This window comes from Phoca vitulina, unplaced genomic scaffold, assembly GCF_004348235.1.
Source record: "Phoca vitulina isolate PV1807 unplaced genomic scaffold, GSC_HSeal_1.0 scaffold16, whole genome shotgun sequence".
NCBI lineage: Eukaryota > Metazoa > Chordata > Mammalia > Carnivora > Phocidae > Phoca > Phoca vitulina.
In genome coordinates this window covers 3,967,518-3,983,047 of record NW_022589719.1, presented here as the reverse complement: position 1 = coordinate 3,983,047, position 15,530 = coordinate 3,967,518, and the positions used below count along the sequence as shown (strand labels likewise).

General features: G+C 37.4%; 1 long non-coding RNA gene across 2 annotated transcripts in view; it reads right to left on the bottom strand.

The window, feature by feature from the left end:
- Positions 1–12,070: 12,070 nt before the first annotated feature.
- LOC116638129 overlaps positions 12,071–15,530 on the bottom strand; it is a 306,058-nt gene continuing 302,598 nt past the window's right edge. For both annotated transcript variants that reach the window (XR_004300631.1, XR_004300632.1), the window contains exons 6-7: positions 12,541–12,782; positions 12,071–12,109 (exon numbers count right to left, since the gene is read on the bottom strand). This is a non-coding gene — a long non-coding RNA (uncharacterized LOC116638129). The remainder of the gene's footprint in view (positions 12,110–12,540; positions 12,783–15,530) is intronic.

The following is a 15,530-nucleotide window of genomic DNA, read 5'->3' as shown; positions in this document are numbered from 1 at the left end:
GTGTCATGTCAGAACACTGACTTTAGCCCCATCCTATAATATGTGCATTCAGAGCTGCGAGTAGCACTAGTCCCTCCACTGGTATGAGAAGGATACAGGGTTCAAACCCCGTGGTTGACCAGGATTGATCACCACAGGCACTAATCTGTGATATGTTACCATGGAACATTGCAGAAGTCCAATTCCTTTTTGGGGAGGCCAGATTTCTAAGAATGAGGCTTTACAAAAAATCAAATGTACCTCTCAACTCATGAGTATCTATAGCAATGATCATGGCAAAGTTTTCACCTGTCCTTAATATTTTGAACACTCTTGGTATAGAGTTAAGAGTTTCAATTAGTATAAAACAATATTTGGCAATTGAAGCACAGCAATTACTAGATGAAAGTGGTATGATACATTCCTACTGGTGCCAAATTACAACCTACATGCCAAAGGACAAAGAGAGTCTTTCCATATTTGCTCAGTGATCCTTGCAGCAGTCCTTCATTATAACTAATTCTGCAATCACACTAGGGACTAATCCAATGTGCGGCATCCTCTCCTTCATCACTTACAAAGTAGGGATAATAAGAGCTACCTCCTCGGTTTGTTGTGAGGTTAAAGTTAAGTATGCAATGCTTGTAAATTTCCTACTCCAGTGCCTGAGAGTGCCTGGGTAGATATTGAGAAAACATCAGTGTTTTCTTTAAGTGCTTTCTCCATAAAGTATGCGTATAAAGATAGAGAATTCGTGCCTTTTCTGATGAACATAGTAATATAGACATTCCCTCTGGGAACTCCATAAAACCACTGAGAATTTTCAGTTCAGATTTATCAAGAATGACTTCTTTTTTTTTTTAATCAGGCTGCAACAAATAGTAATGCACATATGGAGTTTCCAAAAAACCAGAGTACTGGAGGTGTTCTTAAAATATTTCATCTGAAACCAATTGCAAATATATCAAAAGAAAAATATCCAAGACAAAAATTTATACTTATTATATGTAACTCTTGATATACAATTTTCTAAATTTGAGTTTTCAAGGGCAGAGTCTATGCCACATTCACCTTTGTTCCCTGAGTATATCTCATGGGGAAAATAAATCATAGCACACCAAAGTTGCCACTGTATCTTATGGTCAGAAACAGCGCTAGAGAGAAAAGGTTCATGACCTCCAGTCTCTGTTAACATTTTTTGAGAACCATTTTTTCTTCTTCAGCAAAAATAATCCCAGGTCCCATAAACCTTAGTTTTCTACCACCTGGATCTGCTCTGGGCCTTTGGATTGTTTGTGCCACTGGTAAGTTTGAAGAGCATATCACTGACTTACAATATTCAAGAAAGATATAATTTGAAATTACCTTACCGTTTCTCTGATCTATTCATGTAAATTAAGTACTCTCAAATTGGGATGTTGAGATTGATCACGCTGAGTTCCCTCTGATCCCAAGATAATCTCTGCAATACTTTGAAACTAACGTATGTTCAATAAATGGTTAAAAACTCCAAACACTGTATTGGACCATTTTTTTAAAACGTCCTTCTCCTAATAGTACTTTAAAGTAGAGAAAGAGAACACACTGGACAGAGTTTATGCATTTGTTCCCAGGGCATCAATTGCCCTTATGTCATTCTGCTGGGAAGACACTCATTTTCCCCTCCTATGACAGAGAGGGGCTTCTTCAGGGGGGAAAAACAGCTCTCAGCTGTGATGAAATCAATCAGAAAAGCAACTGCCGAAAGCCTTGAATGTGAATAACAAGAGTAAGAAAATTAAGTGCAGCACAAGGGAAAAAAAATCAGTCACAGAACAGGAGTGGCCCACTTAGAGCAACCCAGACCTGAAATAGGAGCAGGATGAAGTGAGCACATGAAGGGAGGCACAGCATCTACGAGGGAGAAGTCCCTCTTTCTCTGTGAATTCCATCTGCTCATTGTACATCTTCTCATGACATTATCTGTTTGCTTTGGGCCTGAGATTTCCTAAAGTTTCTAGACGATTTGCGTGACAGTAAGTTTAAACTATTTAGCATACATTCTATGGTCTCGATATTCTGGTCCCAGCCTACCTTCCTGTGAGAACCTGAGCACTCACTGATACCACAAGTACTGTTGCTACATTACATGAATCATCCTTTCCCAAACTTGCACACATCTATAACTTTGTTTACTCAATCAAACATCCCTCCACAGGGAAGAATCTTCCTACCCTAATTTGTGCCCATTTAAAGCCCTTCTGAAATACTTCCTGGTCATAAATAGTATCCTGATTCAGAGAGCTAGAACTAAATTTTAACTTAAATATAAAAGTACAGATATGTAAATATACCTTTTATTCTCTTATTACAAAAGAAAGAGATATTAAATTTAGAAAATACAGAGATACAAAAAAGAAAAAGAATTTCTTTAGTATACTAGTAAAGTGGACCATCTAGAAAACATTCATTGTTTCATTTACTCCACAAATATTTACTGGGCTTTTAATCTTATCAAAGACTAAGCCAAGTGCTTTATATGAATTATCTCATTTAATCCTCAGCATGATTCCAGAAACTAGGTTCTGTTATTATTCCTAGAGTGCCAAAGTCACACAGTTATTAAAGGTGGAAGGAGAGCTTAAATCTAGCTTAACCTGATTCCTGAAACTGTGTTTTTATCCACTATTGAAATGTATATATGTACATGCATGCTTATATACAAACATATGCATACTTACACAGTGGATGAATATACACATAGATACAAACATACATACCTAAGTATATAGAAATGTTCTTGTTTTAATTTGCATTATATAATGAATGCTGAAGACCTTTTTCCCTTACTTTTGTCTGCTATTTCTGTTCTTTCTCAGAGCCATTGAATATACCTCCACTGTGGTATTTGACACATTCTTCCTTTACTTTGGGAAAGCCATGTTGTGGGTAGATTGAAAGGACGGCTCTTGACTCAAACAACATGGCTCTAGTGTTTCATAGTGGTGGCATAATGGGTTACTTAAATTTCCATTCACTCATCTATAAAATGGTGCCAATCTCCAATGTCATTATATGATCACAACGTGGGTTAGAGCACCAACCTGGCACGAGGTAAGTGCATATGCACTTGATTAACTGAAATTTTTACTTGGAACTTAAGTTTTTTAAGATACAAAGAAAAGACAGAAAAAATGTTAAGGATGTAATTCTATCTCAATGAATTTCCTGTCATGAGCAGCACCAAGGACAGCGTTTTGTACATGGCAGGCTCTTTGTAAATGGGTATGGAATTGAATTACCGATTAAAAAAGATAACTCTGGGGCACCTGGGTGGCTCAGTCGTTAAGCGTCTGCCTTCGGCTCAGGGTCCTGAGATCGAGCCCCACATCGGGCTCCCTGCTCAGCGGGGAGCCTGCTTCTCCCTCTCCCACTTCCCCTGCTTGTGTTCCCTCTCTTGCTGTGTCTCTCTCTGTCAAATAAATAAATAAAATCTTTTAAAATAAAATAAAAAAATAAAATAAAAAAGATAACTCCTACTTTCATGGTCATATTATTCTAGTATTAATGAAATCGGGGGAAAAACAGACCATCATGATGGGGTAGAGGAACAGAGCATAATAGCCTACACGGAAGCTGAGAGAAGCACACAGAGCAGTCAATGACAAACACATGTGGAGTGTTTTTCCTGGGATGGACTTTGTGGTTTTGGCCAGCATACTGCCTATTGAAGTAGAACACAGTGCAAAGAGATAAATTACAGTAGCATGTTTTAAGTACTATAATTGATCTGTGTTAAATAGAATTTTATTTTATTTATTTATTTATTTATTTATTAAAGATTTTATTTGTTTATTTGACAGAGAGAGAGAGAGATAGCAAGAGCAGGAACACAAGCAGGGGGAGTGGGAGAGGGAGAAGCAGGCTTCCCGCCAAACAGGGAGCCTGATGTGGGGCTTGATCCCAGTACCCTGGATGCTTAACAACTGAGCCACCCAGGCGCCCCTAAATAGAATTTTAAAGAGATTACAAGAACTCAATAAATGGGGCACCTGGCTGGCTCAGTTGGCAGGGCATGTGACTCTTGATCTTGGGGTTGTGAGGTCCAGCCCCATGTTGGGTGTACCGATTACTTAATAAAATCTTAAAACAAAACAAAAAACAAACTAAGACCAAAAAAAACAACAAAAGCCCCATATAAATAAAATCAAACAACAAGCCACTTAGCTACTAGAGCCCCTTGACCACCACAACCCTTAAAAAAAAAAAAAGGAGAACTCAGTAAAGGGAATGAAAGATTTACCTGGAGTCAAGAGAAAGAAGAGAGAATAGGAGGACTGGATACACTGCAGTCTATCAACACCTCATTTTGCAGGTGAGAAACCTCATTTCCAAGAGCTGAAATTTGTGAGACATTTACACAAAGATAGAATTTAAAGGTTTTTATTTGAAATCACACGTGTAAGTGCTAAGGGTAATGCTGAGTACAACGTAAGTAATCAATAAATATTATGTATTACTATTATCATTGTTATCATTCTTTATAGAATTAATTTATAAATCCTTCATTGATTTTTTTTTTCTTTTTGGTCTGAGATGCCAGTAGGAAGGGTTAAAGGCTTAATCCTTACATTGAACTATATTTTCTATTCGTAGATATCTTTGCTTATAAAAATTCAATATTTTTATTTGCATAAGTGTTAACATAATTAATTTATATTATTAAAATGCATAATTTGCTTTAAAGAACAATTTGACTAATAGATTCCTCTTTCTTCCTACAGCCAATACTAATTTCATAGTTTGGAAAACTGCTATTATCTGCATTTCAGTAAACTCAGTACTATTTAAGAATCATCTGGCGTTTTTTTTTTTTTTAAGATTTTATTTATTTGACAGAGAGAGACATAGCGAGAGAGGGAACACAAGCAGGGGGAGTGGGAGAGGGAGAAGCAGGCTTCCCACTGAGCGGGGAGCCCGATGCGGGGCTCGATCCCAGGACCCTGGGATCATGACCTGAGCTGAAGGCAGATGTTTAATGACTGAGCCACCCAGGCATCCCTCATCTGGCCTTTCAAAAGCAGTCTCAAAAATATATAATTTCACTTCTCAATCTACATTTATTATTTAACTTTAAGAAAAAGTCATTATTTAGGGAAAAATGAACACTTCCATGTTTTAATCAGTGTTTTTTCTTTAAGGCAGAACAAAACCTGGAAGATATTAAACATAACTGTTCATCATAAATGATTACCATGGCTCATTTTTTATCTCAAAAAACTTTTATACTATAATGTTGTTTATTCCATGATTTATGAAATTCTAATTTAGTAGATCATTTTTTCTCAATTAAGCAATTCATTTAAATTCTGATTTAGTAATGTGGAGCTTTCTTCTCCTTTCCCTTCACCTTCTTAAAACAGAAAACACTTGAATTTTAAAAATGAAATATAATCACCTCTGTAACTTCAAAGATAAAGCCATTTTGCTTTGAAAGGATTTTGATAAGTTTTTCTCTGGATTCAAATGCACTCTGACAGTTAATCAAACTAATTTAAGAGTGAACAGATGAGGGGAATAACAGAAAATTTGAAATATTGGTGTCATGGAGGTGAACATCAAAAATTAATTGAACTTCACATAAGGAAATGGCCATTTAAAAAATAGTTTCTTTAAGTCCTAAAAAATTGTTTTTCCCTAAGCAGAGAGAAAAATAAAGACTAATGCATAATCTACTTGAATTCTTTTTATTTATCACAATACCTAGGTGTCTAGGGTTCATTTATTTGTATAAGCCCAACATAAGAAATACAACCCCAGCTGTAAGGGAATTAGCAAATTGCCCAATTGTATTTATTTACTAAATATATTATCCTCTTCAAACCTCTTTGTTCATCAGGTTATGCACTTTAAAATGACAGAAAATGTACACTAAATCTAGACACATAGTTTTGAGTTGTCAACTTCAACAAGTAGGCATGAATTGAACTAAAACTTCTTCTACCCTACTTTTCTATCTTATCCATGAATATTGATGTATCAAAATATTAGAACAGGAATCTGGATTAATTTCAGGAAGTATACGTTGTAATTATTTTTAAGAAATATAAATGAAATAATATGATGAGATGGAATTCTCCTTAAAGAAGTACAGAATTCTCGGGGCACCTGAGTGGTGCAGTTGGTTAAGTGTCGAACTCTTGGTTTTGGCTCAGGTCCCATAGCTGGCTCTGCATTCAACGCAGTTTCAGTTTCAGACTCTCTCCCCCTCCCCTGTACTCTTTCTCAACTAAATAAATCTTTTAAAAAAATAGTACAGAATTCTCATTTTATATTGACAAAAATAAAAATTAAAGTAATTTTTCTGATGTCACCCTGAAAATAAGTATCAGCATAGGAAATGTGGTTCTTTGCTTTTAGACAATAGAGTATTTTGCTACTGTTCTCTGTTGTACCCAATAACCTTTCAGAAAGAAAACTGCTTGCCTAACAACAACATCCAAATTAGTTAAATAAGACATGATTCATAGCAAAAATAAGATGAAAAAATAATTTGACCTGTGAAAATTACTGATTTCTTATAACCCTAAGTATCATTCTTTTCAAATTCAAAAACTTTTAAAAATGTTATTATCCAATTGCTGAGTTTTGTACTTGAGTAGGTATAGATTTGTAGGCCATCCTATAGTTCTTACTTGAGCCATAATACCTTTTCATGCTAATATATAATGCTAGTTTTTTGCATTATTATTTATTATGATAAAACAGGATAAAATAATGGTTAATTTAAGAATGATTTAGTCAGAGAAGCCTGGTTTTAAATCCTACTTTTTCCATTTACTTAACTGTATGATGTTGAAAAAGCTATTTAATTTCTCTGAGACTTAGTTCCTTTGCCATGTAAAATTATTAGACGTATCTGAGAGGTAAGTTTAGAAAAAATAAATGAGATAAATGTAAAGGTCTCAGCCTGGAGCTTGAGTGTTAAAGAAAGCTTAAAAGAAATTGCAGGAACACCTGTTGAATAGCTGGCTCTATATTCTACTTAATCTTATTGAAAATGACATTGCAAATGTGTTTGCTTCGTATAACACTTTAGATCTAGCACCTAAGTGTTCTTATTCTCTATAAGTTTTCTTGCAAAGTGACAATCCAGAATTCCTAATCCATAGTTAAGTTTTTTTCTTTTTAGATTTTATTTATTTATTTGACAGAGAGAGACACAGAGAGAGAGGGAACACAAGCAGGGGGAGTGGGAGAGGGAGAAGAAGGCTTCCCGCTGAGCAGGGAGTCTGATATGGGACTCGATCCCAGAACCCTGGGATCATGACCTGAGCCGAGGGCAGACGCTTCACCAACTGAGCCACCCGGGTGCCCCATTTTTCTTTTTTTTCTTTCTTCCTTCTTTACCTCCTTCCTTCCTTCCTCCCTTTCCTTCCTCCCTCCCTCCCTTCTTTCTTATATGTATTTTTTTTAAGTAGTGAGTCCCCTGTCACGAGAGCCACACCAGCCAGCAGTGGCAAATGGCCTTGCTGGGAGACTAGTGGTGAATGGGTTGGCAGATTCAGTTACAATAATAATTCCCAATCTTGCAACAAATTAGGACAATCTAATGGATTTTAAGAAATTCAGATAACTTGGCCCAACTTAGATCTAACAAGATCTAATAAATTCAAGTGTGTAGGGAGTGTGATCCAGGAATATGGATTGGTAAATATGGGGCCCCCCTCCCCCCATGTGATTCTGATCTGGTCTGTAAACAACATTTGAGAACAACTGATCTAGACAGGTTTTTCTTAGTTACAAAATGCTGTATTGCTAAAATTAATATAGAATATTAGTTTCTTTGCTCCTACTGATATCCTACTGACGGATGAGCCAATTTAGATTCCAGCCCTCCACAAAAACAAACTCTTCGAGTTCATGCTACAATTACATTTTTATTCATACAGTCAAGAAAAATTTATTGAGCATCTAATATGTCCCAGGCACTTTCCTTTCAACTCTCTGACCCCCTAAATTAATTGCTCTTCAAATTCTTAGACTTTTAGCATTTCCAACAGTCATGTGTAGTCAGCTCATGAAATGTAGAATACATCAAGTGATCCTTTCAACTCAAACATTATATTTTCAATGAGATAACAAATATGAGTAAGGAGGACAACATACTCACAGGCTGGAGCCTTCCTTGTCTCTCTGGGAACGTCTCTAAGCATGACCTGTGGCCTGGGCCCTGCCCGCATCACCACACACACACTCCCTCTCCTTCTGGGACCACACAGCAGATGGCAACAGAGAGTCAGGAGCTGCTCTCCTCCCTGGCTCAGTACTGCATTTACTTTACCTTCATGTATCCGCGAAAATCATTTCTGGATGCTTTACAGTTAAGGATGATTGTGAGGAAAATCCAAAAGTATAATAAGCACTCAGAAATGCTAAATGGAGTGGATGCTAAACGCTAAATGTTCATTTGCCAAAAGCAGTGTAGTTTCTGGCAGAGAAAAAATTCAGTCTCAGGGACTGAGAAGTTAAGTGTAACGTAACAGAGAATTCAGTAAATAGAGTAAGTATCGTATCATTCAGTCATCTGTGTCTCAACTTGCTTAGTAGAAATCCTTCATTAACAAACAGACATCCTCTATTTACAAAGGACGAGACTCATGGGGTTGGCATTTATGCTATTGTATCTAAGAATTCCCTCTATTACTTATTCAACTAATAACTTAAAAAACAGGAGAATCAATAGTGAAAATATTTTGTTACAGAATTGCTAGCCTCAATCATTTTAGAAGCCCCGTGTTTCCTCAACACTCTTCAAAACACCTATAATAAGAACCTGACATCAATGGCAAATAGACTTTAATGCACATGCCAGCACGAAATAATTGGTAGAAGGTGTCTGGAGTACTGTGTTGTGAAGGACTGTGAAGTCATGTCCAGACTTTTCAGGAATGAAGTACCTAGCAAGGATGATCGTGATGTCTGCTGTGGGCAACAGATGGGGCTGGATTTATGCCAATCCTGCACAGAAGTCAACATTATCATATTATATCATAATCATCTGTTTATATGCCTGTCATCCCCTGGGTATTTACTACTTCAGGAGAGAGGCTGTATTTAATTTATCTTTGTATGATCAATAGCCAAAGCAGAATAGTTACTTACTATTCCGTTTGAGGAATGATCGAAAGGTCAGAAATCAAGCAGTAACGTGGGTGGATTTCTGTTCTTTCTGAAGGTAAGATCAAGCATCTCTACATGTTGATGACGGAACTACATACAACCCACACTGTTGTGGGCCAGTCTCAGCCTACTGATAACCCGTGTTGTGTTATCAGTAGTGCTGTGGCTGGGCTGGCCCTTGTGGTACTTATGACTGATTGCAAGATGCCCTCAGCTATAGCCATCAGGAAACTTTGGGAAAAAAATGTGTGTGGGGGGGTATTACTCCGAAGCTTTGGAAAGCACAGGGCACACCGAGGACCACACAGTGAGATGGCTCCTGGGTGTGTCTGCAGAGAGAGGAGAGGGCAGAAGGACTAGGGTTCTGCTTTTATAGGGCTCAAGGGTGCAAGGCTGGGGTTTCATGGACTCACTCTTAATCAGTGAGTTTTAAACAAAAGAGCATACCTTTGAAATGAAAGAAGAGGAAAAAAATAAGTGGCCCAAATGGTCAGTTATGGAAATCAACCAACATCTCTAAAACAAAGGAGGGGTGCGGGAGAGGGATGGCTCTTCATCTAGTCCTGTGGCTGGCATTGTGTTTATTTAAGCCATCATTTGAGTAGAAGCTCTTTGAAGTGAAAGTCTCAGCAATCAAAGCTTAATAAGTCATGCATTGCATTGCAAACAAGAAAAAATAATAGTCAGGATTTACAATACACATACTCCCCTCTGTTCAACTCAATCTACCCCCTGCCTTAAAGGAACCAGGAACTATTTTGATTCTTCATTCAACTCTGTTTCTGTGTGTTTGTGTTTTTTAAAATCCCCGTGTAATTAACAGTGTTTCTATTTCTTTTTGAAATGAACTTTTGTGATTTCCTAATCAAGTAGTTACTATATCTGCATTTCTAATCCATTGGTTCCTCATATTTACTATTATTCTATAAACACCTCTTTCTCCAATTCTCTCTCTCTCTCTCCCCCAACCCCACTTCTCACTTTTATTTTAACAGCTTCTTTCAAGGTCAGGGTGTCAATAATCTAAAGACTGAATTAATAGTTTTAAATATATATATACATACATACACACACTCACACATATATTTTTTTTTCATTTTTTCATACATATATATTTTAAATAGCAAACTATCAAGGCATCTCAGTTTAAAAAATAACTTAGGTATTTCAATACATTCATTTATCATATAGTTTTAGAATTGAAGAAATCTGCAGGTGATTGTCCTTTCAGTAAATAAACCAGACTTCTCTTTTCTTCCTGCTCTCAATAACAGCCCATTGTTTTTGCACTCGTGTCACTACTAAAGGAAAAAAAAAATTACATTCTACTTACCCATTTTCAGCTTGTTAACAATTCCAGAAGAGGAGTTAAATTGAGTATAATGAAGATGTGTGATTCTTCAGAGGTTTGTTAGAGTCACTCTTATCACCATGGATGTGAGTAATTAAGACTTGGGATTTTTTAATGAGATTGAAATAATTAACTTATAGCACAGAGGGTACCTGGTCCCTGAACAACCACACCAGTCTCTCAATCAGTTTTGTTTGTTTTGTTTTGTTTTGTTTTGTTTTTCCCCAAGCATTTACTCATTCAGGGAATGTACATAAGTCTGTGCTGTAGCCTATCATCCTAAGGAGTTTCCAGTTCATTTGAAGAAAGAGCATCCACACAGAAAAAAAGAAATAATATGGAATTATAAAATAAGGACCACCATGGAATAACCTTGGAGCCATCCTTGGCAAATCATCTACTTTATGTACTTGGTCATTGGCTGACCAAGTATTGTTGAGTGTTCCTGCAAAATATTTCTTGAATTGATCCACTCCTGTCCAGGTTGGCTGTCACTAATTCAAATCTGTTATCTCTCTAAATTTGTCTCAGGATCCTTTTCTGCTCAGTCAGTCTCTGGTCTCCCTAAATCATTTTCATAGTGAGGGTGATGCTCTTAAGAATTTCATATGATCTTTTTGTTGCTTTGCTGAAATCCCATTAATAACAGCTTTCCCTTTCTCTTGAGAAAATTTTAACATCCCTTTCCATCTGGCCCTAGCCTCCCAGTGAGCCTCATCCTGTGTAACTCTCATCTTTGTTCCCTGAGATTCAGTTACCCTTTCTTTGTAGTTTCTATGCCTACATTTTTTTGAGGGCAGGAACATTGTTGCCTTTCCCCCTTATATCCCTCACAAATGTTGGAACAATATCTAGTGCATGGTAAGTGTTGCAGAAATGCTTACTAAATATCTTTAAAAAAATCAGAAAGACAGTGGAAGGCTTGAACATGAAACTACAGGAAGGAGAGACACAGACATTTTTGTTCTACTGTATCACAGGCATCGCTTTGATCACGGTGTGATTTTATAAACAAGGCATGGCTCACAACATAATGATAAAGATCGTTTATATGAGATGTCTTCCTTTAGTTTAATACCAACTTTTAATTGTTTAAATATCCCTCTTTTACTTTTAGTAACAGCTTTGATTAAGTGGCAACTTGGCTAGTTTATAGAGAGCTGTGGAAGACCAGGGTTATCTCCAAGGCACGTGTGTATCAGACACCGACAGTTAGTAGAGAGTGAGCTTGCTCAGAGGGGCCCCCGAGCGATGCCAGCCTGCCTGAGTTCAAACCGTCTTTGCTACTTACTGCCTATGCAACACTAACTTCCAAATGCCTTCGTTTCCTAATCTACTAGAAGACATCATCATCATCATCATCATAGTAATAGTAATAGCAATAATAATAATATTTACCTGATAGGGCTTTTGTGCCCAGTGCAGAGAAAGTGCTTAATAAATTTTAAAGGCAACTTAAACCAACTTCTGCATCGGGACGTCTGGGTGGCTCATTCGGTTAAGTGTCTGCCTTCGGCTCAGGTCATGATCTCAGGATCCTGGGATGGAGCCCCGCATTGGGTTCCCTGCTCAGCTTCTCCTTCTCCTGCTCCCCCTGCTTGTGTGCTCTCTCTCTCTCTGTCAAATAAATAAATAAAATCTTTTTAAAAAACCCAAGTTCTGCATCTTAAACCTCATTGTGCACCCATCCCCAGCATGACCCTGCCATGTAGTCTTGAACCCACTACTTGCTTATTAAGAAAATGAATCAGTGAAATGAAAAGTGAAATTCTGTGGGTGAGTCAGGAAGAAATTCATGCGTTTTTTTAAGAGTATTATGTCAGTGACCACTCTAAGTCAGGCCCTGTGCTGAATGAGGCTATGAGGAAAAATGAGTGATAGGAGTCCCTATGCTCAAGGATGTAAGAAACTAATGAGGAAAATGGACAAACAGTAGGTGAAAGTTCAGTGAGGTGGGTCCTCTGATAGAGCAAGGCACCAGACACTATGGAAACTCAAGGCAGGGGAAGTAACGGAGCCGAGAGGTGTGGTCAGAGATGATTTCTGACCTGAATTTTGAGGCCCAAGTGGGTAGAACTGGTCACATTTGGAGAGAGAGAACTCAGGAGGACGCAAAGGCCTGGGGCTCACAGAAGCAGGCACATTCCTCTTCGTTGTGAAGCGTCACGGGAACATGCATGGAAGCGCATCAGAAGCAGTTGAATACGCAAGTCTGGCTGAGATGGAAAAAGGTTTGGGGGCATCTGAAGCTTTTACAAATGGAGAAGTCTTCTCGGAAAAAGAAAACCACCTTAAATAAAAACAGGTACAAGAATGAGTGCTTTAGTACTTGTACAGAATTTAAAAGAAATCACAATATACTGCATTTAATTAAAAGATGACAAATATTATAAATCTCACAAAAGCCAAAAATAATGTAAGCCCATTGTTATTATTCATATGCTAAGTGATACCTCCATAATCTCTTTTTCTTACCATTTTTGGCTAAGTACTCTTCAATTACTTCAACAAAGAATAACTTCACAGAATCATTTTTCATTGAAAGAACAGAAAGATAATTCAGTCTTTCTTCCAGCATATATGATTGAAATTTATTTATAATAGTTTAGAAATTAGTCTCTAACTCTTTATCGATATCCTGCCTATGTCATTTTCTCTGTAGTTTCTTACTCAGGAGGTTCTTCTTTGCTAGGAACAAAGTCCTAGAGGAATTCCAACATGGACCCCATTCAGCTCAGACAGGTCCTCTCTGCACCGTGAGTCCTGGAATGGAGGAAGGCAGAGAAAATAGCCACGAATCTGGTGATTTTATGGGTTCCAAGCAAGGAGCAGAGCATTATCATTGTCTAGCTTACTCCTTGGGCTCAAAGATAGGGTCCAGAAGTTTGATTAGCTCTACCAAGGGCAGGAAATCACTGGGAGTTGAAAGAAAACAAAGGGTATTTGAAGGGCAGCCAACCCATAAATTTTACCCATAGCCACAGGATCAACACCAGGGCAAAGAATGACCCTGATTAGGGCAACCCTCCATGATTCTAGCCTGTAACTGGAGCATCACTATCTCCTGTATATCTATCTGGGAGAGAACACATGGAGACTTGGAAGGGGTTCTGGCAAGAAAGCTCTCCAGCTAAAGTTTCATTTACTGTATTTCTGGGTTCTGGAGTTTAGATGATGGAGCACTACTAGTTCCTAAGGTTTATGCAAAAAGTAATATAATTTCTGTCTTGGAGGAGCTGATATTCTCATTGGCAAATCTACCTTGTACACCTGCATATATAATAGCCAAATGTGATTTTGTGTGGGCAGCCATTTATAAATGTTAAATAAATGTCACAAACGGTCAATACTGTTGAGAGGGGAGAACTATCAATTCACATTGGGTGGTCAAAGAAAGCTTGGTAGGGAAAATGAGGCTTTAATAAAATTTTGAACCACAAATAGAGTTTATATAAACAAAGGCAGGTGAAAAATCATTAGAACTATGAAAAACAATGTGAGAAAAAGCATGAAAGTAGGAATCGAAAGTGCCAAGTACCATTTCAAGTAGCTACTCAGGAGCCACCAAGACAAAAGGCTGTGTGGACATCACCGGTATTTATGAAGCAATAGTCTTGCATGCTACCGTCATATGTGAAATAGAGTTTGCTAAAATTTCGTCTTCAGGCCAAGTAGAAACACAAAGAGAATGATTTCCTTTCCTTGAAAGAAGATAGAAAAGACACTGATTTATAGAAGCAGAAGAAAGAAATAGAAAGCCAAGCATCCCTGCAATAAATACACCTGGATATATTGGCTGTGAAAGTTATTGTTCCTTTCTGGTGGGTGGGATTTGTAGCCTCAATCCCTTAGAACATCCTGAAGAAGAAATCGGAGGGGGAGACAAACCATGAGAGACTATGGACTCTGAGAAACAAACTGAGGGTTCTAGAGGGGAGGGGAGGGGGGGATGGGTTAGCCTGGTGATGGGTATTAAGGAGGGCACGTATTGAATGGAGCACTGGGTGTTATAGGCAAACAATGAATCATGGAACACTACACCAAAAACTAATGATGTAATGTATGGTGACTAACATAAAAAAAAGAAAAAAAAAAGAACATCCTGAAGAAGAAAGTAACTGCACGTTCCCTGTGAGACCTAAATACCAATGAAGTTCAAAAAATAGTAAGCATCGCTCCCTGGATGCCTAGTAGTGGGATTGCAAAATAAAATCGAGGTGCTTCCTTAACCCCGTTATGTCCACCCCGTTATGTCCATTTTCAAGCTGTTCACAAATGCAGGGCTGGATGATAGGGATTTGCATATTCAGTGCAATCACATTGAAACAGGAATAATAGTTAGCTATTCAAATATGTAGTGACAATCTTCCCTCAAATTATAATTTTAAAATGGAAAACAAGACAATAGAAGTAGATTTGTGGAAAAGAAACAGCAGAGTTAATGCCATTAGAAGCTTTGTTACAAACACTCTGAGATTCTAGCATTCAAATCTCATTGCATCGTCCGTGACTTCACTGGCAAGATTCATTTTCTTCTTCCATTCATCAAATTTAAACCTGTGAAATCTGGAATTGAAAATGTGTTCTCTCTTAAAAGGAAAGAACCTGTGTTTGTCTTATTAAACATCCCAAAACTTTTCCTTGAGAGTGACAACTTCCAAATTAGGATTGCTCATAAGAGCATTTACTACATCAATATGCATTAAACATTTATTACTATATTGATCTTCTCCCTCACTCCACTCCCTGTGACCTGCCCAGCCTCAAAGAAAAGAGGTCTGTACCTATTACTAAAGTACCCTATTAAAAACGTACTTACAAGTCCAAATGCAAATGTCAACACAGAACATTACATATTTACTTTTCTGATGTCACTTTCTTTTAAATACACATTGTGTAAAAAAACCCAGACACACACACAAAACCACTTTTGCGTATAAATTTTCTTCTTATAAAAATTAAAAATTATGGCTAACATTTACTGTTTACTGTGTCAGATACTTTGCTAAATGTATGACAAGGCTAATTTTATTCAGTA